Source organism: Pelodiscus sinensis, chromosome 2, assembly GCF_052426305.1.
Source record: "Pelodiscus sinensis isolate ZL-2025 chromosome 2, ASM5242630v1, whole genome shotgun sequence".
In the NCBI taxonomy this organism is placed as follows: domain Eukaryota; kingdom Metazoa; phylum Chordata; order Testudines; family Trionychidae; genus Pelodiscus; species Pelodiscus sinensis.
In genome coordinates this window covers 176,580,156-176,605,672 of record NC_143053.1, presented here as the reverse complement: position 1 = coordinate 176,605,672, position 25,517 = coordinate 176,580,156, and the positions used below count along the sequence as shown (strand labels likewise).

Genomic DNA, 25,517 nt, shown 5'->3' with positions numbered 1-25,517 from the left:
GTAGCTCATATGTACATATACAAACTCTGAATGTAACATTCCTAGACTGCAACCCATCTCATCAGAAGTCACCTATTTAACCTGTGCAGGTGAAGTGGCTCATCTGCTGTTTTGCATACCTGTTATGAGGAGGTGAAAGGAACTTCAGTGTTTTACAGGTACTGTCCTATGACAATCCGGTCCCTGCCAGCTTTTTAAATAGCTCCTTGATGGCTTTTGCCACACCTCAACCAGTTCTTGCTGGAGCTGCACAGCTGGACGCAACCTCTTCCTTTCACCTCTCCCGTTATGTAATAACTGAGTTTGAAAACCACTTAACTATGCTTGCTGGATTTCTCTCTCTTCATCCCCCTCATCACCTTCTCGTGAAGGCATGCAGGTGGCTGTTGCAGTTTGCTTAGGGGATGAGTGATCCTTCAGCATTCTAATGTGGTCTGAGTTATTACAGCTGCACTGAATAACTTGCTAAGAAGAAAGTGTGCCAGTGGAGGAAATGAAACTGGCCTGCTCCAAGGGATACATGTTTCATTGTGCAGAATCGCACCGTCTGTATTGGTAGGCAAAGTTACATTAGCTCTAATAGACACTTGGGAGGATAATACTTGTTCTGAAGCAGAAGAAACATTTTAAAAGTAAAGTCAATGGGACTAATCCTGCTCTCGATATAAAACGTAAACGCTTACCACTACTAGCACGAAAAAATTCTTTGCACTGTCATGAAGAACTGTTCACCCTGATGAGGATTGCTTATAACCTTTTCTACGTTATTTTTGTCTGAATGATGTATTATATTTCATAGTGTAAAATATGTTAAATAATGACATTTAAAATGGAAGGTGCCATACATTAATAGGAATAAGTCACATCAGGAGGTGCATTTGTATTGTAGGCTTTGGGCACACTTGGCTGAATGCCTCTGCTCGTTTGAAGCATGCACCAACAGTCCGCTAATGTACATCTTGTGGTGGTTCATTGCTTGTTTTTTTCATTCAGTCTGACTCTATTCAGCAGCCCATTTTAAAAGCAGGTGTTGGCTTTCATGGGGAAAGATTGCAGGATAATACTTCATAAAGCAAATATTTTGCCCCTCTGTGTAGTTGTCTTCACTGCCCTGTAAATTAGTTCTCCTACACTTTTAATCGTGGAGAATTGTACCTTGTGACAGAGGTTTTTGTTTTAAAGAGAGCAACCAAGAGTGCATTTTAAAACTGTTAGGAAAGCAATCTGTGTGTGCAAGTCAGATTATCTGTATTGCACTAGACAAAAGTGAACAGTATATTTCATATTATTTTACTTGTTTATGCTGTATGCTTATTTCCTGTTAATTAGTAATCCTATGAATGAAAAATAAAAGCTACTACCAGAGGCTCTGTCTCCTTTCAGGTTATTGTAATATGGGGCATTGTACTACTAGATACATGATTATTCACAGAGCATGCATTTCTAGCTGTTGAAATGCTGGATCTGCTCTAAATGATCAATGGCCATTACAGCTGGGGCTGTACCGTACAGCTATAATTTTGGTGCATATTAATAACCACGGAGCAAAGAGGTAAATGCCCTTTTCTCTGCCGGGGGCAGAATGAGCGGCTGGATGTGTTCAACTGGGCAAAACGGGGCTGGAACTATCAAACGGGTGATGCATTAGAAATGTGTCTCTCCCCGCTTTATTGCGTGCAGGGAAAAAAACACTTCGGGAAACATGATCAAATGAGAACTAGCTGCAGTCCTGCAAAGGGGGGGGAGGGAGGAAAAGGGGGATCATGTGGCCCCTTGTCAGAAGCTCGTCCGCTCCTACCCCAACAACCTGCTGCGGCGTCTCCTCCCTCCCCCCCCAGCTCATCAATGCAGATGCTGTCACATTTCACGGCGCAACCCCACCACTAATTAATCCTCCTCCCCAAACCTGCGCTACTCTGTCTTCCCGCGGCCAGGGCCACTTTTTTTTTTTCCTGGAGTGGAGTGAGAAGGGGGGGGGTAGCCAAGCCCAAGAAATTGCCAGAGATTAATGAGTCTTCTCCTTTAGGAGTGCGGTTCGCGGGCTTTGTCTGCCCAGGGCTGGGGAGGGGGGGGGGCAGCGTGAATGGATGGCTCAACATGCAGGAAACACACAGCCCCAGCCACACGCCGCTCGGGCAGCGCCTCTCCCTCTCCGCGGCGTAAAGAGGAGGGCTTGGGGGGGGGGGGGAGAGGAAAACGACCCGGCCAATGGCAGCGGCCGCAGCGGAGTCGCTGGCAGCTGCTCAGCGCCTGCTGGTGCTGCGGGCCGGGGTCGAGCCAGCATGAGCCGGGGCAGCGCAGGGGCTGGGAGCGCGGCCGGGACGCGCTGCCGCCGGTCCCAGGCGCGGCGCGCTGCGTGGGCGGGGAGAGGGAGAAAGAGAGGCAGCCTCGCGGGCGGGCAGCGCAGACGGCGAGCGAGGGAGCGGGGACAGGCAGCGCGCGCGCGAGCGAGCGAGAAGAGGGATTAACAGAGGGAGGACAGACAGAGGGATACATAAAGGGCAGGGAGAGAGCGGGGGGGAGGGACAGACAGACAAGCGCACAGAGGAGAGGGAGTGAGCCAGCCAGCCGGCGTGGCGAGTCAGACAGACAGACCCACGCTCCCCGAGAAGTAGCATCCGCAGCAGCAGCAGCAGCAGCCGCCAAGGGGGCGAGGAGGAGGAGGAGGAGGCGGCGGCAGAAGAGACCATGTCTCTCAGGAAGGCAGCCGCTGTCCTGTAACCGCAGCCGCACAATACACAAGCACCCCCCGCCCCTCCAAACAAGCCCCCCGCCGCCAAGAAGCTGGGGGCAGAGCCGGGGTGCGGGCAAGGTAAATCCAAACCGCTGTGGAGATCCGTGTGTGCTGTGTGTGTTCTTTGTTGTCCTCATCTTGTCTCTTCCCCCACCCCACCCAGCCTGCGTGTTCTGTCATTCTGTGGAAATCATCTTCACCCTCCCCCAAATTTTTAATTTTTAAAATCAGCGTGGCTTAAATCTTGGCGATTGAGGAGCAGAGAAAGAGGAGCTGGGCATAGAACAAAGGTTTGTGTTAATTGCATGCATGATCCAGTGTGCAATTAGCTGGGGTTGCTGCAAGGCTCCTACTTGAAGGTGTGCTAGTTACAACAATAGATCCGTGGTAGTAGAGGAGGGGCTATTGGTTCTGAAATTGCTAGACTGGTAACTGACTTTGGCACAGTAGCTGGGTAGGGTTAAGGTTCTACAAACATAAAGTGTGAGTTTGCAATGAAGAAGACTCTAACTGTATTTCTTGAGGTTTAGATAGTGTTGTACCTTGTGTAGAGTTCACAGGGAAAGGTAAGGACAGATGTTTAGAAAGTTTTCCTTGGTGAGTTCTGACACATTTCTGATTGCATATAGCATCCACTTTATATTTAGCTGTGATTGTTATTCAGACCATAAATGTTTATTTCTTTTTCATAGTAAATAACCAGATGGTAGATCATTTAAGACTTACATTAAAACTGGGGGTGGGAAGGATACAAATGTGAAGATCCAGGTGATGATAGGTGCAGCAGGATTTTCCAGGAGCATTGTTTTACGGTAGGGCATTTTGGGTAACAGTAATTCTGTAAAATTTTGTAAGTTAAAATAATTAGCCCAAGTCTGCTTTGCAGAAATTGAATTCATCTTCATAGAGAATTTTCAAATAAGTACAGAAAGGTGTAGTTCATTCTAATAACTCTTTTAGTAATCAAAGCTGTGAAAACACCCATTGGTTTATGTAAACTAACGAAAAAATTGGAGTGATCTTTGCTAGGAGAAAAACATCTGGGACAATTTGAAACTTGAGTATTCCTACTGGGTAATAATTTTGTTTGGCAAAACATGTACCATGTGTATCATTATTTTGTAATATTTTGGTCATGAAAGAGAGTAATAGTCTGGAATCCATACGTTTAATGTTAAAATACCATGTTCATAAATAGTGAATGTTACTGTGCTGCTGCTATTGATTAAAATGTTGCATATTTCAATGTGCATTATTTCAACTGCATTGCTGATATATTTAAACAAGGCACATATTCATTCTGTACACCCATTCTTTTGCAACTTTGTTGATGTTGTCTTTATTGTGATTATCTTAGTTACTGTTTCAGTCACCTGGAACATCCTCACATTCCTGGTTCATTTTTCTATAGTGGGTCTGTTGCCCCTCCTGCGCTTCCCAGGTGCTTTTTAAAAAAATGCATCCTAGTGTTACTGTAACAATATGATACTCCTTTAAACATATTGGGTAATGAAACCAAATGAGTAGATATCAACACAGTAGGTGGTTTGATTTGCTACTGTGGTGCTTCTGACCATTACGCTTAGCCAGATGTATGTATTTCTCTTACAGTCCTTCAAAATTGACTCTACAAATTTTAACTAAGTACGAAGAACTAAATTTAGATGTTGGGGAGGGAAGGGGAGAAAATTGTTAAGCTGGCCTTCAACTTTTCAGTCACGTAATTTAACAGCACACTAATTTTTGTTTTAACAGTCTTCATCTTGGATCGAGACAAGTTTGTGTGCACAATTAGGCTTGCAAATTGCTAGTCTCACCTTGACTTTGCCTCTCAGTTCCCAACTGAACATGGTTACCTTGAGAACTGTGGCATTAACACTGTTAGAGCATGCTCCGCTTGGGATTTCGGGTGTGTGCTATTTTTAATGCTATTTAATGAAGAAACTTCTCATTCTGCAATGAAGGAAGCATAATGGAAGAGCAGAGCAATGATTGGTTATGGATACTGAAAAAGAAAAATTGCAAAGGTAAAAGCGGACAATGAGATATTGTGACTATTATTCACATCCTTTCAATATATTTATACTAGCCTAAGATACATGAAAATTAAATAAGAAACTGATTCAGTATTTTAAATAAACCTTCCTTTTTGGATATAGAAATAATTTTTTAAAATTAGTAAATACCTTAAAAGTTGTAAAAGACATAAATGGTGGATAGAAATTGTTTTAAAGAACTGTTGATTAATCTGTATATTTTGGCATTATATACAAATGTATTATCCAAAGAAAATTTTCCCATTTTATACAGATCATTTAATGGTGAAATGTTTTATGATGAAATAATATTATTTTAAGAAGTATTTTTAAATCTACCTGTTTTCTGATGCATTTAGGGCTAACTTCTGTTGTTAAAATAGTACACATTTTATAACTATAGCAATCAGAAGCAGAAGTTTCTGAGTTTTACAGTACTTAAAAATTGTTTCAGTGAATACCACATAGCAATATTGCATGTAATATTTGCAGAAAGCAAACCTAAACCTCTAGTGATATAAGTGAGGAAAATAAAATACCTATAGATTCATTACTGTGAATATCATTATGCGAATGTCTTGATACTCCTTAAAAATACTTTTCTTTAGGGGGAAGTGTTCCATAAATCTGTACCCAGAAAAATATTCATTGGCTATTTTCAGAAACCCACACATTCAGTGTCATCTAAAGAGGCCAGTTTTTGATTAAAGATATCACACATAAAGTAATGTTCTCATTCTACTGCCTCTACGGTATTACAGAATATTGATTTAAGGGTTAAATCCTGAAAACATTCCTTAAATCTGTGTAGTCTTGTTGATTTGTCTTGTGGTTAAGCACACAAGTAAGCGTTACTCACGCCTGTAAGGAGTTATATGATCAGATCCTAGGAAAAGAAATGGCATAGATGGCAGAAAGAACCGAATTAAATCAATGAGCAAATTAATAAATTTCTCACTGTAGGAAATAACACAAATATAGTACAAAAGTGGCTTGAAAATTTGACCTATGCAGAGTAATGAGACACCTTAGGCTATGGGCTAAATCATGCTGATTCTAAGAGTGCAAGTAATCCCAAAGACATCACTAGGTCTACTTGTGTGAATAAGGCAAGAAGAAGTCGGCCTAACAAAACACTCATATGGGGTAGCAAAAAAAGAAAACTAGAATGATATAAGAAGTTTTAAACTACAATAAGTTCTTAGTTGCCACCTCGTTAAAATGTAGTATGGTTCAATCAAGTATTTTAGCTTAGAATTATAGAATCATGGAATACTAGAACTGGAAGAGACCTCGAAAGATCATCACATCTAGTCCCCTGCCCTCAGAGCAGGACCAAGCACCATCTAGATTATTCCTGACTGATATCTAACCTGCTCTTAAATATCTCCAATAATGGAGATTTCATAATCTCCCTAGGCAATTTATTTTAGTGCTAAACCTGAAGTTGGGCAGTTTTTCCTAATGTCCATCCTAAACCTCCCTTGTTGCAATTTAAGCCCATTTCTTCTTGTCCTATGATGAGAAGTTAAGGAAAATAATTTTTCTCCCTCCTCCTTATAACACCCTTTTATTTATTAGGAGTAAAAAGGAACACTAATTCTAGAATCCCTCACTTAGTCACAAAGTGTGATACTGAGTTCCTCACACAAAGCGCTGAGTACATTGAAGGAATGCAGGCGCTTGTCCAAAGGTTGCTCAGTGTCACAAATACTGAGACAAACCTTTAGCTATTGTAAATTGGTAGCTCCATCAATTTTAGTAGAACTGTGTTGATTTGCACCAGCTGATAAGCAGGCCTGCCATTTATAATATACCAGATTCTGGCATCCATACTCACATTGAGTAGCAATTTACTGCAGGAATAGCATCATGGATTTCTGGGATTAGTTGCAGAGTAATGAACTATATCATGTGAACAAGGTTGGCAGTACCTGGCACATAAGGAGTACTCACAAAATAGTGGCTTGGTACAAAGGTTGTTGAAGACAACGGGAGTCTTTTTAGCCGAATGTCTTCATTTAGATAAAGAGAATTTCTAACTCAAATGATCATTTAGAAGGAATGCTATAAATTTTCAAGTAATTCATTAACGATGGGCCAGCAGAAAAGTAATGTAACTGCAATACTAATCAACTTGCCAAAATTTGTTTTAGATATGGAGTTTTGTTTTATACAGGTAGTAACTCAAGCAAGCGTGTCACTGTCTTTTATCCTGAAGAATGAAATGTATATTAAATTAAAAGGAATAAGTGTGAAGGATTGTATAAATTCCAGTGGAAAGTGAGTAGTTACGAAGAAGTCTTAGAAACACTAGATACGGATAAGCATATCTTTGCATATGATAATGTGCATTTCTTTAGTAGGGATGTAACTGTGTAGTCGATTAATCGATAAACAAAAGTTTATAGGTTAATGCTATGGACTATATGAATTTCTTCCCTTCCTCCCTGCCAGTAAATTTTTAAGCGGGCTAGTCCGCAGTCTGCCTCAGTTCTGGCTCATGCTCGGTCTGGAACCTACCCCCACAGCAGCTCTGCATTTAAAGTGTATTAGGAGCCAGGCAAGCAGCCCAGCTCAGTTCTGGCTCATGCCAGGTCCAGGAGCTCAGCCCTCTCCCCAAGGAAATAGGCTGCTGGCACCCTATGCTGCTTCCTCCATGTCAGAGGCAGCAGTACGGGGCAACTGGCAGTTGGGCCGCGAGGGGAGCTGGTTTTTAAAAAGATACAGAGGCAGCAGTGCAGAGTGGCAGGGGGCTCCACAGGAGTGGAGCAGCTCATTGGCTGCCACCCTACCTCCAGAGTCTATGTATTAGTTGAGTAACCAATAAGAATTCATGAGGTTAATCAACTATTCAATTAACCGATATTTAACATCCCTATTCTGTAGTACATTCCATCCCAAAGCTTAATTAAGCCTTGGCTTACTCAATCCATGCATTACAGGTAAGTATGACCTTTCCCATTGTAAGGATGGGTAAACTGAACCTCAAAGTAATTAAGCAACCTGTCCAAACTAACTTTTCTAGTTTGTGACAAAGCTGGGGGGGGGGGGGGGGGGGGAGGGAGGGAAAGCTCCCATTCCTATGCTTTTAGCTAACAGTGTTTCTGTCTAATTGCTGTTGGTTTCTTTTTCAAAGTTTCACTACTTTCATAGTCTGTCAAAGTGTTTTTTCTGAAAGGCATAGATGAAAATAAAACTATTAAAATAATGTGTGTGTATAGTAGTGCAATTATAATTCTTTATTTTGAATAATTATTTTATAAATATTTTTGCTTAACTGGCAAACTAGACTACTTTGACACAAGTAATCAACAGTTTGGATAACTAATAATTTTAGGGTTTTTTAAATGGCTAGTACATAGTATTCCTATTGGTATGCTATTGTAAATTATGAATTGGATAATTGATAATTCCATGTTAAGAAATGTTTCTAGTAGGATACTTTTATGTTAGGACAGTACCGCAAACTCCACCAAAATAGTAACTGCTTGCTAGCTGGAAAGATCAATGTTTAATGACAACATAAGTATGGTACACATAGGTGTGTGTATGATTTTCTAGAAAATATAAGTCCGGTAAAGATTATGGTATTGTTGTTTAAGGAGACAGCACATATAATAATTATTTGTATGTTCTATTCTTGCAGAATTTGTAACAATTGGTCTAGTGAGGGTCAAAATACTTAGGTATAACAGTTCCATACAGCTTCTTATATTTGTTTACCTTGGATTTCCAGTTTGAGTAGCTCCAATTGTATATTCTGTGGATGACAACATGTGGTGGATATACATTTGTATAAATTTGTCAGTGACATTTTCCTACATATGGTTCCTCTGTAAGTAAAATGTTTTCTATGTCTTTCATTACTTTTTTTGTTTAGAAACTAAAAACATACAAAACATCTACATTAATGTTTTATGTTTGCCATATCTACTCAGAAAGCTAATGAAAAGAAACAGGGTTCTTAAACGATTGTCCTAATGCAATCTTTTTTGTTAATTTATACTACAAGTTTGTGTATCCATCTCTTCCTTTTTATTAACACACTTTCCAGTCTTTCCAAAATCCTTCAGAAATAAATCCTTCAGTTGGTTTGAGGGGAAGGGCATTGCTGGAAAGCTGTCCCTTTAAAAAATTTCTTTACCATTTTTGATCATACCAATGGCATATTTATATATGGTACTCAAATCATATAAGCCAATATCTGATAGCAAATGATCATATATTGATTTATTTGCATTTCTACTTCTAAATTAACTCTTTCTATTAGAAAAGGAACTTAATGTGGGGAAGATGAGAATAATAGAATAAACAAACATTAGATTTTACAAGAGTTAGCCAAGGGAATTTTAAGATTAAGTGGCTAGTTGCCATTGTCATAATCATGGTTAAAATTCTTAGAAGCTATAATTTGATTTTTCTACTTTGTTTTCAAGAAGCCATGAAGATTTTCTATGCAGATATAATGCAACATAATTTTAACTGAAACACACACACAAAAAAGCAGCAATGTCTTGGAATGCATTTATGGTTTGCAAGTTAATGTTCTAAACCAATGGATTTCTGAGTAATTTGTAAGTAAATATAGGTTTTAGACACTATAACTGTTCTCATGTAAAATTTCAGTGTGATCACATTCTTCTGTGAAAGTGGAAAAGTAATTTTTTTGGTAAATGAAATAGAGAGCTGCCCACAGAGCAACTGGCACATTTCTTATTGTACTTGTATTGAATAAGACATCTGCTTCTGATCTTCCTTCCAGGTGGTGAATAACAATTTAAAGAAAAGAAAAAGGGAAGCCACTAAAAAACCCCAGCCCTCAAAAAAAAAAAAAAAAAAAAAAAAAAAAAAAAAAGCCCTCCAGTGTCTTAGTGCTTGTTATGTGTTCAGTTTCATTTTTGGCAATTTATCAACTGCAGGTACTGTATAAACATTTCATAAATATTAAAGTGGTAAAAGCTTGGGAAAATGCCTCTCCGCCCCCAGATGGTTAAAAAGCTAGTTTCTTCTAAACCAGAAGTCCTCAAACTTGTGAGTTAAAATAAGATGCAACTGGACAAGAAGAATGTTGGGGGGAGGGAGGAGAAGAGAGGAATAAGTTTTGTTCCAGGCTCACACAATTTTGCTGTCTTCTATTCTCACTCTGATAAAATACCCAAATCAAATATGCACCCACCCAGTTGCTTTCAGGTTTCCTTTTTATCCCAAACCCAACTGGCAAAAATCAGCGATTTCTCTAGATTTCTAAAGTCAATTGAAAATAAGGCTTTCATATCAAGTGTTCATCCAGTGATCAACAGCAACTTGTACATATTAATTTTCAGTGGATTACAATGTTTTATATTTTTCTTGCCTTGTGTATGAACTCTGTATTGGACACAGTGCCTATATTTGGAACAAACTACAAATTCTGACTTGCATACAGTGGTGACTTTCTATCTTTTTTTTTTTTTTTTTCCTTTTCATTTGCACATACCCCATACAATTTCTAATGGCTGTGCAGACCACTTTGGAAATCTTAAACACAGTTTGTGGACCCACTGAGGTCTGCTAACCATAGCCTGAAAACCACTTGTTTACAGAATAAGGATCAGATGATAACTTTACTCATGGCGGTAGGGGTTTTTGCGCAAAAACAGGCAGTGTGGATATTTCCTTTTTGCACAAAAAACCCTTTTTGCACAAGATCAATATAGCTCCTATTTTGAGGCATAAGTACAGGCAGTCCCCGCGTTACATGGATCCGACTTACATCGGATCCCTACTTACAAACGGGGTGAGGCAACCCCGCACTAGCTGCTTCCCCCCAGCAGACCAGGGAGACGCGAAGCTAGCGCCCCCCCAACAGACCAGGGAGACGCGGAGCGGCTTTTCTCAGCAGACACCTCAGCTTGAGAATAAAGGACTGAGGGAAGTGAGATGTGGGAGAATAAAACTGAGCTCTGGAGAAATGTTTGGCTAGAGTTTCCCCTGCAATATGTACCAGTTCCGACTTACATACAAATTCAACTTAAGAACAAACCTACAGTCCCTATCTTGTACGTAACCCGGGGACTGCCTGTAAAAGGGAGTTTTGTGCAAAAAGGAAACATCCACTCTGCTTGTTTTTGCGCAAAAACGGATCGGAAGAGATTATGCAAATGAAGCATGAGAAAATGCTAATCCGTGCTTCACTTGCATTGCCTCTTCTGGCAAAACTCGTAATGTAGACATAGCCTTTGAGGGTACGTCTAGACTACATGCCTCTGACGACAGAGGCATGTAGATTAGGCTACCCGGCATAGGAAAATGAAGCGGCGATTTAAATAATCTGATATCCCAGGAGGCATACCTGGGAGGTCGACAAATGCCTTTGATGTTGACAGCGGAGCGTCCAGACTACCGCGCTGAGCCGACAAACAGCTGATCGGCTCAGTGCGGCAGCCATTTAAACGAAGCGGCGATTATTTAAATCGCTGCTTCATTTTCCTGTGCCAGGTAGTCTAATCTACATGCCTCTGACTCCAGAGGCATGTAGTCTAGATGTACCCACAGAAACACATCAAACTGTTCCCTCTTTACGGTAGACCACCAATTTTAATGTGAACCCTGGAAATGTCTCTGATAGTTCTATCATTCATAAATAATCATTTCATAGTCCATGATGTTTTAAAGGAAGGAGGTTTGACTTCCATACTGTCTGTATTAATTTCATAAAAATTGTGACCTTCTCCAAATGGCAGAAAAATTCTTTACATAGATCTGTAAATAATCAAAAGGATTATCCAGGATGACTATCTGGACTGCAAATGGAACTAAAGAATCATGTTTAGTAGATATTGAAAAGGAAAATTAGATGTGTCAATGAAGACTTTGGATTACATATGAAGTATATTCCTTCAAAGTAGGAATAAGATCCTCCGGAAAAGGGCACTTTTTCCGGAGCATCGGGGCCAGTGTAGACGCTCTTTTCCGGCTTTTCTAAAAGCCGGAAAAAAGCGGCGGACATTTTTATTTAAATGCCGCGGGGGATATTTAAATCCCCCGCGGATTTCCCTATTACGATAGCTGAAATTAACATGCCCCTTCCGGAAAAGGGGCCAGTATAGACGTAGCCTTCCAGTGCTAATGGAGGAATTGGGAGCATATATCAGGTTGTGGGAAGCAAATGACAATGCAACATTTTAGCCACTTTTAATTTGGTGCTGTGGGAGATATTCAGAGGGAACATGGATGGAAGTCAAGTTCTAGTGACTGCATAGATATCCATAGTGTTTGAATTCTAGTTCCCATGGATATGCTTTCTACTCACCTTTTAGCAGGTTTTGTCTTCTACTGCATTGCTGCCATTCCCACAGTTCAGGAGAAAGCTGTGGCAGGCATGTACGTTTTTCAAAGCCATGTGTTTCATTTGATATATTTAACTCCCCACGTATATGTATATAAAACATTTTTGTTCCAGAAAGGGGAACAGAGAGGGACTCGCTAATTAAGAGTTTCTTTTACATATAATTTCTACAAGAATATTATGGTCAAAAAGTAATTACTAGCTTTTTCTTTTGTAATTTATGTTCAATGTCCAGGGGCATGAAAAGTAAAAATTATTTTTCTCTGCACATCTTATGTCCTTATTGTTGCAAGCTGTTGTACAACAAATTTTAATAAAACTATAAATATTTATAAAAAAAGAAGATGGATTGCAATTTTTTTTTGGTTTTGCTGATTAAGATTCAGTGAAATATAAACAATTTCAGAAGTTCTAATCAACTAAGAACCTAGGCAGAACTACAGCAAACATATAATTTAGTCTTGCCTTAAATATCACAAAATATGTGACACTTCAAAGTGTGACGTGTACATAAATTTGTAGCTAGAAAGTATAGCTGCTCAATATTTCATTAGTACAGAAGATTAAAACAAGGAACAAATAAAAAAAAGTGACAATACATATTTTTGAAGCACAATGATAGACATGTTCCACTGAAGTGTAATAGTTAGCACTTTTATTATAGTGGCAGCTAGAAGTTCTGGTCAGGGTTCTATTGTGCTAGATACCATGGATAAGACTAATAATGGTGTGAGTGTGTGTGTGTGTGTGTGTGTGTGTGTGTATATATATATAAGACACAGCCCCTGTTCTAAGGATTCTACTCATTATTAATAGACAAAACAAAGAATGAGTGGGAGGAAGGACCTACTGTTTTGTCCCCATTTTACAAATAGGGAGTCATGGCATGGGACCGGGGGAGGGGACTTAAGTAACTTGCCCAACATCAGATAGGAAACATGGTAGAGCTGGGACTCAATCTCAGGTGTTCTTGAGTCTCCAGTTCCTGAATCACAAGACCTTCCTTTTCTTTAAGGATCTCTGAAAAATAGGGGTACTGGAACAATTTGTATGGTTGGGGTACTGAGAAACATTGAACCAAACTGAAAACCTTGTATATGATGGAAACCACTTCAAGGTGGCGGGGAGAGGGAGGAGGGTTGCAGGAGCATCCTCAGCATCCTTAGTTCCATCATCTATGCTGCAAAAATGTAGTAAGTTAAATAACTGAGAACCTTGAATGCTTAATTGTTTTGTTTAAACCATAAATGAAAAACTTCTGTCTTCATCCTGCCTACTTTTATCTGTATCCATACTTCCCTACTACTCCCTTCCACTTGTCTAACAATCTGTTCCTTCATGCAGTCTTACTACCCTTAGGGCAAGTGTTTTCTCCTTTGCAGATTGCATCCCTTGAAACAGCTTTCCCTTATCTTGTCAAGTATCTTCTGTAAATTACATGGCTATGGGATAAGAGGGAAGGTCCTTTCTTGGATTGAGAACTGGTTAAAAGACAGAAAACAAAGGGTAGGAATAAATGTTAAATTTTCAGAATGGAGAAGGGTAACTAGTGGTGTCCCCCAAGGGTCAGTCCTGGGACCAGTCCTGTTTAATTTATTCATAAATGATCTGGAGAAAGGGGTAAGCAGTGAGGTAGTAAAGTTTGCAGATGATACCAAACTGTTTAGGATAGTCAAGACAGAAGCAGACTGTGAGGGACTCCAAGAAGATCTCACCAAACTGAGTGATTGGGCAACAAAATGGCAAATAAAATTTAATGTGGATAAGTGTAAAGTAATGCACATCGGGGAAAAATAACCCCAACTATACGTACAGTATGATGGGGGGCTATTTTGGCTATGACAAATCAGGAAAGAGATCTTGGAGTTATCGTGGACAGTTCTCTGAAAACTTCCACACAATGTGCAGCGGTGGTCAAAAAGGCAAATAGGATGCTAGGAATTATTAAGAAAGGGATAGAAAATAAGACCCAGAATATCTTACTGCCTCTGTATAAAACTATGGTATGCCCACATCTTGAATACTGTGTACAGATGTGGTCTCCTCACCTCAAAAAAGATATTTTGGCCTTGGAAAGGGTTCAGAAAAGGGCAACTAAAATGATTAGGGGTTTGGAACGGGTCCCATATAAGGAGAGGTTAAAGCAACTGGGACTTTTCAGTTTAGAAAAGAGGAAACTGAGGGGGGATATGATAGAGGTATATAAAATCATGAGTGGTGTGGAGAGGGCAGATAAAGAAAAGTTATTTATTCCCTAAATAGAAGAACTAGAGGACACCAAATGAAATTAATGGGTAGCAGGTTTAAAACTAATAAAAGAAAGTTCTTCGCACAGCGTGTAGTCAACCTGTGGAACTCCTTGCCAGAGGAGGCTGTGAAGGCTAGGACTATAACAGATTTTAAAGAGAAGCTAGGTAATTTCATGGAGGTTAGGTCCATAAAAGGCTATTAGCCAGGGGATAAAATGGTGTCCTTGGCCTCTGTCTGTCAGAGGCTGGAGAGGGATGGCCGGAGACAAATCGCTTGATCTTTGTCTTCGGTCCACCCTCTCTGGGGCACCTGGTGCTGGCCACTGTCGGCAGACAGGATACTGGGCTAGATGGACCTTTGGTCTGACCCAGTACGGCCGTTCTTATATTCTTATGTATGTTCTAGCACTTCTCAAATATTTCAGAATTTATTTTCCTTGTTTTGTGACGCCTTTTAATTTTCTCGGAAATTAGTTCCTTGCCTTATTGTAATTTATTTTTGTAATTTAATGCGATATGCAGTCCTAAATTATGTAACTCTCTAAAGCATTTTAGGGTATGTCTAAACTATGAAAGAAGGTTGAATTAAGATAAACAACTTCAGTTATATTAATTGCATAGTTGAAGTCGAAATACCTAGACTTGACTTTTGTCACTGTCTACACAGCAGGAAGTTGAAGGGAGAACACTCTTTCTTCTACTTCCCTTAGTCCTAATGAAATGAGAGTTACAGAAGTTAGAATAACAAGCCCGGTATTTATTTCAAAATAATGGGCTTGCTGTATAGAAGTGCACTCTGTTATTTACACTCTGTAGTGTAATGTAGACAGCCCTAAGATGTAGTTTATTTTAAAGCACGGTATAGAAAATATTCCACCATGTTTCAAAGAGCGCAGGTTCTTAACTCCCCAGGCTTTTCATGTTTTTTGGCTTTTTATAAGGAAGCATGGTCTAGCCAAAAATGTGTATTTTCTCCAGACAAGTTGTTGTTATAAGTTGGTCTGTTTTTTTAAAAGGAAGATTTTATAGTTTAATTTTGAGGAACTACACTATGTTTTAGAGTCTCTTCAGATGTGCAGCTAAAATTAATTAATTTTGTTTAGCTTCTACAAACTTTTATACAACCTTCTGCTAACTCGGAGAGCTAAATCCAGAATCTGGATGTCAATGAAATCATGCGGATTTATGATGCTCATTGGAGGATTTTGTGTCTTGACGTCCCTGTCCATTAATGTACGTTATTTTTTCATTCTTGATCAGTAATATTTGTCATATCGCTTTATTTTGTTCATTTGCTCACAGAATAAGGTATAATGGAAATGGTACACAATTGTGACAGGCTGTTACAGCATTTCTATAATGTAGATGGTATTTTACATGCTGGTTCTCTGTGGTCTGCTAATGAAATTGTGGCTCTGAAATGCTGCAATTGTTTTTACACTCCAGATGATCAATATGTTATGGGGGTTTTTGTTTTTGTTTTTTACATTGGGTGTAATTTATAACTAGCTGTCACTCTTTGGTAAAAATCATTTGGATTAAATTATTATATGGAGACTTGCATTTTATTATAATATATATGCTGAATAAATTTAGAACCTGTCACCTTATTTGAAGATTATGCATACTTTATATAATAATAATCATAGTTACTATATGGGCCTCGATTCTGTTTGTTGGGTGGGGTCAAGCCGACTAGGAAGCTTGTTCAGTAATGCACAACCTTTAAGATATGTTATAGATACCAGTGGTTGAAGTAGAAATTCATGGGCAGCAGTAAGAACATACCCCATGTATGTAGATCATGGGGACATTTAAAAACTGGATAATGGTGTTACATGCACCTGCAACACAGAGCAGCAGCTGGCTGTCGGTGCACACTGGCTGCCCCACCACACTGTTGTCTATCAGCAGAGCAGGTGTGCCCCTGCTCCTGGGGAGCTGGCTGCGGCCCCATATTGTTGTCTCTGATATAGTCAGTAGTTTAGGGGGACAGCAAGCTCCCTGAGAGCTGGTGCACACTGGGAGCTGGCTTTTAAGCCAGTTCCTGGTGTGTCCCGGCTCCTGCCCCATTCTTGGGGAGCTGGCTTCACTTTTTTCAGTATTCTGGTCACTGTTAATGTGTAAATTGCTGTGATACAGTTTAATTCTGGCATGAAAATAGCACAGACTTAGAGACAAGAAATAATTTAAAAAATTAGGGGAATTATCAGGGGAGGCATGGATGATTTCTGTTTGTGGTCTGATACTTAGGCTGGGAATGGTGCAGCATCAATTTAGTTAGCTCTAACATGGTATTTGCATGGTCAACTTCTCTGGCCAACTGAAGATTAAATTCTGCCACCTTTACTATGAATAATCCTTTGTTTCAATGAGATCACTTGCCAGTAAGAGTCTGTTCACTGCAGGTATGGGTGGCAGAACACAGTGATGGAACTCTAAAAGGAGTCCTCTGCAGTTCTTGGCTAGAATACCAATTGTAACATATAAAGCCTTGTGAGTCTGTGTACATGTCGGGGTATCATACTGAGGACTTGGAAGAGATTGATGTGAGCTGTTTTTAAACACTGCCAACCTGTAGGCTGTATCTAGGAAAATCTGAACTCTGCTTAACAAAAATGTAAGTCTCTCGGTGTACTACTTGCACAGGTAGATTTGAAAATATTAATCCATATAAACCAAATGCTACAAATGGAAAGAATTTGCAACAGGTTGCAATTCTGTAAACCAGGAGACTAGTATAGTTTAAAAATTCACAATGATCACACACATACTTGATATCAAATGAATAAATTTTCGAGTGTATCCCAAAGCATAACCTCAGTTAGGCTTTCCCAAATCCTCAAGACTTTCCTATGCATAGGTGGAGTGATAATCATGAACAGAAATTACATCCCTTTTGAGGGAGAGGGAGCAAAACACTTGTTTGCAGTCCTCCCCAAAATATGAGTGTCTGTTAAAATTTTGAGTGCTATTTGAGTGTATCCATATTGCTGTAATGCTGCCAATGGAAGGGAACTACCTTTTAGATACCACCCTGATGTCGTCCTCACCTCTCTAAATGCAAAAGGGAGGTGAAACATGTAGTCTCTGCAGTCCCAACCCCATCCTTCACCAGCCAGTGCAGCAGCATGTTGTGGAGGTGAACATATTGGACCAAACTACAGCTGTACTGAATGGGAGTACACTAGCTGCTTCTGCAAATCTTTCTCCATTGATGCCTTCCAAAGCTCATCCATTAATATGAAAACCTGGTACTGGAAAGGAGAGAAGAAGATCTGCTCCTCTGCCCCTACACCACCTAGGAAAGGAGATGGACAGTCTGATTCAGAAAAGGCCTCTTCTCATCAAGAAATGAAAAGGAGACCCCTTGACGAGCTTATCACCAACCCCCCACCAGAGGGGATGTGTGCTCCCATGCTGTCAGTTTCAGCTAGACACTGTAGGATGACTTGCCTGATACCACTAATAAGAGAGATCATAGGACAACTCACCTACTGCTACTATTAGGAACAGGTGCCAGGTAAGGGAGTCCTCTAGAGAAGCCTTCATAAGGTACTGAGGAGATGGATGTTTGATACGTAGTTAAGAGGAAATAAGCCAAAGTTTAGGTTTTAAAGCCATGAGAGTATGTAGTTAATGGAATTCTTATGTGGAGGTGGGAGTAAAGGATATAGATATTTTTGGAAGGGCGATTCTAGAGAGGGTGAATAGTATTTTATTCAGGAAATTTTAAATGTATCACTCACTGAAGCTTGAAAATCAAGAGAGTCTTCCTAAAAGTTTGGCAGCATATCACTGAAAGTATTGTGGGTTTTTTTTTTTTTTAAATATATGTAGAAGGATTTTTCAGGGCTCTATATGAAAATGTAAGGACTCTTTCCCCACACTTTACATGAAGAGGAAAAAAATTAAAAATGCAGAGAAGGCTCAGACTTGCTTATGGATCTTTCTTCAGTCTGACAGACCTTTCCTGATCACCACCGTTGATAAAATTCATTTGTGATCCTGAATATAGTAAGGGTTCTCAAGAGGAATGGGAGGTGCTATCAGGTCTGTCTTTAGCCATACTCAGCTGCACCGCTGTGTCTTAATATCCATCCATCCTCTTCCAGTGGCTCTGCATGCCTGATTCAAAAGGTAATAACATCTGAATGAGGAACACATTTAACTTCTATTAGCACTACTGTAAATTATGAGCTCTCCAACAAAGACTTACCAAGCATAGGGTTGTATTAGCAAGTGCAGGTGTGGAGTATAAGCATAAAGAAACTTCAAGGCAGCATGCTTTTTTTTTTTCCCCTGTGACTTGATTCATTTCAGTAAATAGAACACAAAGTGAAATTCAGAGTAGTTAAATGACAGGGATCTTGAAGAGAATTGTCTATGGTGCTCTTTGCTGCTCTCTGCTTCTATTAGCTCTGTGTTTTAACTTCTGTGATCAGGATCCTGAGTATTTTTGGTCCAGTTGTTTTTGCTCTTAAATAAAATATAACTTTTAAATATAACATTGTCTTGCAGGGCTCATTATTAATGAAGTCATTGCCTGTCTCCTTCTCTGTGGGATGTAGAATAGTCTTGGAGAGGCAAAATACATCAGTGACTTTATAAATTGAAATGGGTCAGTGGCAGACAGAGAAAGGGCTTTGTTTTGGAAATAGTTCAGAAAAACACTTTGTTGTGGTTTGTGCAGGAGTCTCCTGATGTCCTTTTACTGAAAAGGGATGTGAATGGCCCTTAAGGAAAATAAAAATTATAATTATAATAAATCAAAAGTCCCCAGTAATTGCAGAAATCAGGAAGTTTTGAGTACTCTGTCTCCTTTCATCTCCTCAGCATGGATATCTTTACAGAGACTTTTTTCCAATGCAGGTATCTTAACAATATGACTCTCTTTGAAATAGTCCTTGGCAGCAGTGTGAATACCGTTAAACTATAATCATAGCATTGCACATGGAAGAAGAAATACCACAAAACATGCTTATTTGATGAAAGGCCAGAAGAGGTCAACCCCAAAGAAGTAAAGAGAATACTGAGCAGTGTGAAATTCTTCAAAGACCGAGGCACAACCTTACATGGAGCAGTAGTGCACAGTAAGAAATCCCTGCTATGTAATTCATCATTGTTCTTCATTTCCCTTTACAATGAACATCCTTCTGCACTGGATTCTCTTTTCCTTGTGAAAATTTTTAGAATGCAGGATGCTCTCTAGGGGCGCGTCTACACTTCAGGGCTTAACTCAAAATAAGCTACGCAAATTGAGCTACGTCAATTGCGTATCTTATTTCAAAATAGCTTATTTTGAAATAGGGAGCGTCTACACAGCACTTACTTCGAAATAGAACACTCTTCCTCCAACTTCCCTTAGTCTGTGTACAAGGAGGGTTACAGAAGTCGGAGTAAGAAGTCCTCCAGCTTGACAGTATTTTGACACGGTTTCGAAATAACTGGGACGGGATGGGAGAGCCAACAGCCAAGCGACACTGTGGAAGGAGGGATAAGGGACACCTTGAAGGTAAGGTGGTGGGGTGGGTTCTGGTGCTGTGTAAATGCAGACTAAGTTATTTTGGAATAGCACTGGTTATTTCAAAATAGTGTTGCAATGTAGACATATTCTAGGAAGGAGGATAGCACTTTGAACAAGGGTACCTCTTCAGAGGGAATACTGAAAAATCCCAAATGATCTACATTAAAACAAAAATGGATCATCAGCATCATAAACATGTCCCTGATAAAAATCAACCAACTATAACTAAATCAAACAGAGATACGGTTGTATAATGTCTAGGCAATTTATGGAGAGTGAGAACAAATCAATTGCACAGATTAAAATTCCAGAAAAGACTTTGAAAGCTTTGGAAACAGAATAAATTGAAAGGATTGAAATGAAATTAATCATCACTTACTGATTGCCATGCTGGGTTTCAATTCAGACTTTACAACATACTCTATTACTGTGCACTCAGTAGATCTCAAAGGTATCCCAAGGAAGTATTTAATTTTCCTCTTAATATCAGAAGCCTAAAACATTGCAACTTCAAAGAACTCTGCAGATAAGTGAACTTTTGAATGACACATCAGGGTCATGGAGTAAAGAAAACAAAAATAAAGAGCAGTTATTCACTGTTTTTTTTTCTTTAGATAACTATAGCACCATTACCATGACTTAGACAAGATTTTACCCTAAATACTACTTGACTACGTCTACATTGGCCCCCTATTACAGAATAGGGATGCAAATGTAGCACTTGGGAAGAGGCAAATGCGCAGGGGATTTAAATATCCCCGGCGACATTTTCATTTTCATGGCCGCCGCTTTTTTCCGGCTTGGAGATAAGCCGGAGAAAAGCATCCAGACTGGCGTGATCCTCCGCGGCGGCCATGGGAAAAAAAAAAAAAGAAGAAAAAAGCGGCGGCCATGAAAATGCAAATGCTGCGGGGGATATTTTAATCCCCCGCGCATTTGCTTCTTCCCAAGTGCTACATTTGCATCCCTATTCCGTAATAGGGGGCCAATGTAGAAGTAGCTCTTGTGTATCTGTAGTGGAGATATCTCTGTCTTTCTGTCTTTTTGTCTTTTCTTTCTGTATTATGATATAACTTTTAATTCTCTTTAGCTTTCCATTCCAGCAGCACGGGTGTGAGGCATTGTTAAAAATAGCTTTTAAATGCTATTTCAATCTCATTAAACACATTATGATACTTGGAATTATAGGGTAGACAAGATTTTACATATATTTCCAGTGCCCCTCTGTAATGCATATTAAACTGATAGGCTACGTCTACACTGGCCCCTTTTCCGGAAGGGGCATGTAAATTTCACTAGTCGTCGTAGGGAAATCCGCGGGGGATTTAAATATCCCCCGCGGCATTTAAATAAAAATGTCCGCCGCTTTTTTCCGGCTTTTAAAAAAGCCGGAAAAGAGCATTTAGACTGGCCCCGATCCTCTGGAAAAAGTGCCCTTTTCCGGAGGCTCTTATTCCTACTTTGAAGTAGGAATAAGAGCCTCCGGAAAAGGGCACTTTTTCCAGAGGATCGGGGCCAGTCTAGACGCTCTTTTCCGGCTTTTTTAAAAGCCGGAAAAAAGCGGCGGACATTTTTATTTAAATGCCGCGGGGGATATTTAAATCCCCCGCGGATTTCCCTACGACGACTAGTGAAATTTACATGCCCCTTCCGGAAAAGGGGCCAGTGTAGACGTAGCCATAGTGAAGTGTAAGCATAAACATTTTTTACAGTTGTTACCATCAATTACAATTATTTGGCATGCCTGATTTGAAATGTACGTGGAACCTGTATGGGTGACCACAAATCCTTGTTATAAACAGGGCAAATTAAATTCCGTTAGGGAATGTCTACACTACCGGATAAGGTCGAAAATAAGATATGCAACTTCAGCTACGTTAGTTGAGTAGCTGAAGTTGAAGTAACTTAACTCAGCTTTTGGCATTGTCCACACTGCATACTTCCCTTACTCCTTGTGGAAGCAGGACTATTGGCATTGACCGGAGTGCCTCTCTATTCGAATAAGTATGTCTTCATTGGACCTGCTAATTAAAACCCTGGAAGATTGACAGTGGCAGCTTCAATCTTCTCTGTAGTGTAGATGTACCTTTAGAGAGTGGTTAGAACAAGAGTTTGTCCATTTCTGGCAAAATACTTCTGGCTGCAAGCTGAGCCCAGATATTTCCAGTGCACTTTGACAGCCCCATAGCCCCATTTCCATTAGCCCAAAGTCAGTCAGTATGCCCTCTCTGAGGGTATGTCTACACTACCCCGCTAGTTCGAACTAGCGGGGTAATGTATGCATACCGCACTTGCTAATGAAGCCCGGGATTTGAATTTCCCGGGCTTCATTAGCATAAGCGGGGAGCCGCCATTTTCAAATCCCCGCTGCTTCAAACCCCGTGCAGCGCGGCTACACGGGGCTCAAACTAGGTAGTTCGGACTAGGTTCCTATTCCGAACTACCGTTACTCCTTGTGAAACGAGGTGTACCGGTAGTTCGGATTAGGCACCCTAGTCCGAACTACCTAGTTCGAGCCCCGTGTAGCCGCGCTGCACGGGGTTTGAAGCAGCGGGGATTTAAAAATGGCGGCTCCCCGCTTATGCTAATGAAGCCCGGGAAATTCAAATCCCGGGCTTCATTAGCAAGTGCGGTATGCATACATTACCCTCCTAGTTCGAACTAGGAGGGTAGTGTAGACATACCCTGGGTGTTTAATTGCAGTATAATCATACCCTAAGTCTTATCAAGTGCTTAAACACATTAAAGCAGAAGTCTCAGACTCATTGACATATGAGGACTTTACTCACACTACTAAGAAGTCAATGAGAATCTTTCAATTGATTTATTTCAGCTTTGGATCAATCCTTAGATGTGTAGTCACGCACATCAGGTACATGTACTTAGTCCATGTAGGGTCATTTTTCAAAGAATGCCTTTAAAGCACACACACACATTTCCCACAAGTGCAAATTGTAATTGTTCAACGCAGTAAGTAATGGATTTTATGCATTAATTTTTGTTTGCTTAACTGTGGAATCAGGTGTTCAGTTTTGCAGAGTAAAACAAATTGATAAATGTTAGGAAATTTTTTAATGCAGTTGCAAACCAGTCACTTGCCTTTTTCCTTATTGCCACAGGATTCCCATGTTTTTGCATCCTTATTTGCACTTTGTGGATAGATGATATATAATTGCTCCCCTGCCTGTGTTCAAACAAATAATGGCTTTTATAATTAATTGCAATAAAAGCTTGTTTCACTGATGCTTGAAACAAAATATTGATTACTTTAAGTCCCTCGTAACTGCAATTAATAATAGAAACTTTTTTGACAAAATTATACTTGTGAAGTAATTGCACCATTAAAAATGATTTTGTGAGTATTTGTTATTGGTTTTCTTCCTTTATAAGCTTTTTCAATGCATGTATGATTATGCAAATAGGATTTGATAGTTTTTACAGATTTACTTGGATTTTGTGGTATTTGGATTTTGAAAATCCACGTACATTTGTTGTATGAAATATTATTTGCCAGTGGATGAGACTCTTTACAGTTTCATGTTTTCAAACTAGGGGGTTTTGTGTGTGACTTTTTAATATGTTAGAATGTTGTTTAAAATATTAAATATCTTTGCTACAGTGGTCTATAAGGCAAAGAGTGAGATCCTTCAGTCCACACTCAATCAGAATTCTCATTAACTTTAGATTGAAATTGTGAATGCCTGGCTTCTTTGGAATCAATGGGAAAACTTCTGTTGTCTTCATGGGGGCCAGGATTTCACCCAATGTCTTGGCCTAGATACATCACCTTAAATTTAGGTGTCAAATTAAGTTTTAATTGTGTAATTGGGTTGTATATCTTCTTCATGTTTGGATCGATGGCCTGTGGATGAAAACACGGATTCTCTCTGTTCCCATTAACCCACTCAATAATTTTCATTTAGGAGCACAGTCCTATAGTTATTATGCTCTTAAGTGGTAGTACTGCTTTAGAAGCACATGGAGCCCCTAGTGTATTAACAGTGTTAGGCATCTGTAACAGGATCTTGTCTCGTCCTGCGTCAGAAGTTGCCTCTGCTTCAACTTCTCTGCAGGCCAAGTCACCCAACTGACTGTGCTTTTGAAATGTGTTTCCCTTCTGGATCTGTTTTATTAAAATAAAATAAACAGTTTCAGACAAAGCTGCCTCTTCCAGACACACCAGTTCATTATTTCCCTATTGGTCTCCTAATTTCCTCTGAACTGGCTTTTTTTCACTGTAGTTGGTAAGGAGAGCTCACTTCACTGACCCTTCTGACATCTCTGCATCTCTTGCAGTTTTTTCTCTTGTCTTTACCTTAATATTAGGTCATCTTTTCTCCAGATTTTTCTTAGCAGGATAGCTTTGCTTAAAGCTCCTAAATTTTTATTATAGCTCCTATTTCCCCGCTCTGCCTCAGAAGCTGCGTCTTCTAGGAGGCATTAGTTCGGGCTATCATCACAGGATACAGGGGCGGGCAGGTCAGATCTGGCCCACAGTGTCTTACCAAACCAGCCCCACTATGCCTGATGGTCCTAGAGTAGCCAGCCACTTCAGAACAACCCTTGCCCCTTAAAGTGGCGCTCTGCTCTGGGCACTAGGGGAAGGGGATAGTTTTGCAGAAACTGGCAAATGGGAGCTGAGAGATTTTCCTGGAGGCAAGGGCAGTGTGCAAATCTGTCTCCTCCCTCTCCTGGAGCAGAGAGCCACAGGGAGCAGCCTGCCATTTTGAACACCCTGTGACTACGGCAGGCAGGGAGTCTGCCTCAGGGTTCTACAGGGCTGCTGGCTGGGAGCCACCTAGGTAAGTATCTCCTGGCCACAGCCTGCCTCTGGCACCCCAGATCCTTGCTCCCTGCAATTCCCTGCCCCAGATCACCTTCCAGACTCTCCGCACCCTTCCTCCCCCAGATCACCACTCTCTCTCAGAACCTGCACCTCCTTCTACACCCCCTCCCGAGGCCAGAATCCTCTCTTGAACCCAAACCCTCTCCTACACCCAAACTCCCTTTCAGACCCAACACACACTCCTAGTCCTCTACCACGAGCTCCCTTTTGCACCTAACTTCTGTCCTAAACCCCTCACTCCCTGCATAGAAAAGTGAAGCTTTTGACCTCTAACCAAAATCTTGGAGTGACTCCCTCATCAAAAAATATTGCCCACCCTTGACATGATGCCTGGTCATCTAACCTAATCATCAGTCCGAGCAAAAATCCATCACCTTTGGGATGGGTGGGATTAAGCCCAACTCCTATGACAGGGCCTGATTTCCCTGTGACAGCATCCAACATATCCACACCTATTTGAAAATATTTTGTATTTGCAAGCAAGAACAAAGAGAATTAATATAGATTAATAAATAGTAGGAGCATGACCAATAGAATAGGAAAGCATTATTGTATTAAATTTACTCCTTTAAGTGCATCATTTCCTCATTACACACTCTGTATCAGTCAATAGTCAAAATATGTTTTCACGTTACAGTGTGGATTTAATAACAATTTTAAGAAATGCTTCTGAAAAACCCGTGCGAATGTATGAATATGTAAAATGTGTACTCAGATTAGGAGCACTGCCTACACAGGCAGCAATCCAACAGCCCAAACAGCTATTTACCCATGTAGAAGCTAAAGCACTTGTGC

At 40.2% G+C, this 25,517-nt stretch overlaps 1 protein-coding gene across 6 annotated transcripts in view; it reads left to right on the top strand.

Annotated features, from left to right (window-relative positions):
* Nucleotides 1-25,517, top strand: part of ARPP21 (cAMP regulated phosphoprotein 21) — a 266,271-nt gene that overhangs the window by 75,705 nt on the left and 165,049 nt on the right. The window contains exon 1 of one of the 6 annotated variants that reach the window (XM_075921805.2): nucleotides 2,299-2,812. The exons of the other annotated variants lie outside the window; for them this stretch is intronic. The gene's annotated coding sequence lies outside the window, so the exon portion shown is untranslated. Of the gene's footprint in view, nucleotides 1-2,298; nucleotides 2,813-25,517 lie in introns of those variants that run through there. 6 annotated transcript variants of the gene reach the window in all.